The following is a 3,103-nucleotide window of genomic DNA, read 5'->3' as shown; positions in this document are numbered from 1 at the left end:
CTTCATCTTCATCTTCATCTTCATCTTCATCTTCATCTTCATCTTCAACATAAGAGCCTATTACAACAAATTTTTCTCGATCAACGTGGCCTCTTGGCCACTGGCGAATTGCACTCTATTAAACGAAAATTTAATAATCTATAAAACTGCATACCCAAAATTTTTGTAGAAACTCAAAAATTGTTTTTTCCAAAATTTGTTTATAAAACATTTCATTTTTTTTCCTTTCGGGGGTACCTTACAATTGTTTTGCACTCGTTTTTATTACTTAACATTTATTAATTGTAACAGGAGAATCGATTTTTTTCAAAATTGCTACATTTTCTGCACTTTGCACGAAAAAAATTAATACAAACAAACAAAAATTCAAAAATCGGACTCAGCTGGTCTCTGCAAATTTTATTCTTCTTCTCTTCTTATTTGGCGCTGTAACCGCCTAAGCGATTTTGGCCGAGTCCAAAACAGCACGCCAGTCAGTTCTCTTCTGTGCTAACTGACGCCAATTGAAAATGCCAAGTGAAGCCAAGTCCTTCTCCACCTGGTCTTTCCAACGCAGAGGAGGCCTTCCTCTTCCTCTGTTACCAGCATCGCGGCCCGCGTTGAATATTTTCAGAGCAGGAGCGTTTCTGTCCATCCGAACGACATGGCCAAGCCAGCGGAGCCGCTGAATTTTAATTCGCTGCACTATGTCTATATCGTTGTAAAGCTCATACAGCTCATCGTTAAATCGTCTGCGATATTCGCCATCACCAACGCGTAAAGGTCCGTAAATCTTTCGCAGAATCTTTCTCTCGAAAACTCCAAGAGAAGCTTCATCAGATGTTTTCATTGTCCATGCCTCCGCGCCATACACCAGCACAGACATGATGAGTGACTTATAGAGTGTGATCTTTGTACGACGAGAGAGGACTTTACTTCTCAATAGCCTACTCAGTCCAAATTAGCACTTGTTGGCAAGAGTGATTCTCCGTTGGATTTCAAGGCTGACATTATTATTGGTGTTAATGCTGGTTCCCAAATAAACGAAGTCGTCTACTTTTTCAAACTTGTAACTGTCAACAGTGACGTGGGTGCCAAGACGCGTATGCTCTGACTGTTTGTGCGCTGACAGGAGATACTTCGTTTTGTCCTCGTTCACCACCAGACCCATTCGCTTTGCTTCTCTATCCAATCCCGAGAAGGCAGAACAGACGTAGCCCTTGTTTTTACCGATAATATCGATGTCGTCGGCATACGCCAGCAATTGTACGCTCTTATAAAGTATTGTGCCTGAGCGGTTCAGTTCTGCGGCTCTTATTATCTTCTCCAACATAAGATTAAAGAAATCACACGAAAGGGAGTCCCCTTGTCTGAAACCTCGTTTGGTATCAAACGGCTCGGAGAGGTCCTTCCCTATTCTGACGGAGCTGGTGGTATTGCTCAACGTCATTTTACACAGCCGTATTAGTTTCGCGGGGATACCAAATTCAGACATCGCGACATAAAGGCAACTTCTCTTCGTGCTGTCGAAAGCGGCTTTGAAATCGACAAATAGATGGTGTGTGTCGATCCTATTCTCGCGGGTCTTTTCCAAGATTTGGCGTATTGTGAATACCTGATCTATGGTGGATTTTCCAGGCCTAAAGCCACACTGATAAGGTCCAATCAGCTCGTTGACGGTGGGCTTCAGTCTTTCGCACAATACGCTCGATAAGACCTTGTAACCTATGCTTAGAAGGCTAATTCCGCGGTAGTTGGCGCGTATGGCGGAGTCGCCTTTCTTGTGGATTGGGCAGAGCACACTTAAATTCCAGTCGTCGGGCATGCGTTAATCTGACCATATTCTGCATACGAGCTGATGCATGCACCTCATCAGCTCCTCGCCGCCGTACTTGAATAGCTCGGCTGGCAGGCCGTCAGCTCCAGCAGCTTTGTTGTTTTTCAGCCGCGTAATCGCTATTCGTACCTCGTCATAGTCAGGCGGTGGGACAGCTACTCCATCATCATCGACTGGGGACTCGGGTTCGTCTTCCTCACTACTTTCAGCGCTGCTACCATTCAGTAGGTTATAAAAGTGTTCCCTCCACAATTTAAGTATATTCTGGACATCGGTCACTAGATCGCCATTGTTGTTCTTACAGGAGTTCGCCCCGGTCTTGAAACCTTCCGTAAGTCGCCTAACCCTCTGGTAGAATTTTCGGGCGTTCTTCCTGTCGGCCAGCATCTCAAGCTCTTCGCACTCACGTATTTCGGCCTCTCTCTTCTTATTGCGGCAAATACGTCTCGCTTCCTTCTTCAGTCCCCCCAAACGGTCCCACATGGCTCGCGTTGCGCCCGATCGCAGCGTGGCCCTGTAGGCGGCATCTTTTTTCTCTGCGGCTTCTTGAGATTCCTCATCGTACCAGTTGTTCTTTCGGGCTCGCTGAAATCCAACTACTTCTTCGGCGGCGGTACTTAATGATCGGGAAATGTGGTTCCACTGCTCGCTTACGTCGGATTGTTGAAGAGTGCTCTCAGAGAGCAGGTGTGTGAGTCGAGTGGCGAATAAATTGGCCGTCTGTTGTGATTGTAGCTTTTCGACGTTAAGCTTTCCTTGCATTGTAGGGCGCACATTTTTTGCTGCACAGAGGCGGGTGCGTATCTTGGCTACAACAAGGTAGTGGTCCGAGTCGATGTTTGGCCCTCGGAGTGTACGTACGTCCAAAACGCTTGAAGCATGCCTTCCGTCTATCACAACATGATCGATTTGGTTTCTCGTTTTTCGATCTGGAGACAGCCATGTAGCTTGGTGGATGTTCTTATGGTGGAACCTAGTACCACATATTACCATATTTCGGGCCCCGGCGAAGTCGATCAGCCTCAGTCCGTTATCGGACGTTTCGTCGTGGAGGCTGAATTTTCCGACAGTGGCGCCGAAGATCCCTTCCTTGCCCACCTTGGCATTAAAATCGCCAAGCACGATTTTGACATCGTGTCGGGGGCAGCGCTCATATGGACGTTCCAAGCGCTCATAGAAGAGATCCTTGGACGCCTCATCCTTCTCTTCCGTCGGGGCATGGGCGCAGATGAGCGAGATGTTGAAGAATCTAGCTTTGATGCGGATTGTGGCTAGACGTTCGTCCAC

Source organism: Rhagoletis pomonella, unplaced genomic scaffold (genome assembly GCF_013731165.1).
Source record: "Rhagoletis pomonella isolate Grant_MI unplaced genomic scaffold, Rhpom_1.0 Rhpom_scaffold_00005, whole genome shotgun sequence".
In the NCBI taxonomy this organism is placed as follows: Eukaryota; Metazoa; Arthropoda; class Insecta; order Diptera; family Tephritidae; genus Rhagoletis; species Rhagoletis pomonella.
This window is presented reverse-complemented; position numbering follows the sequence as displayed.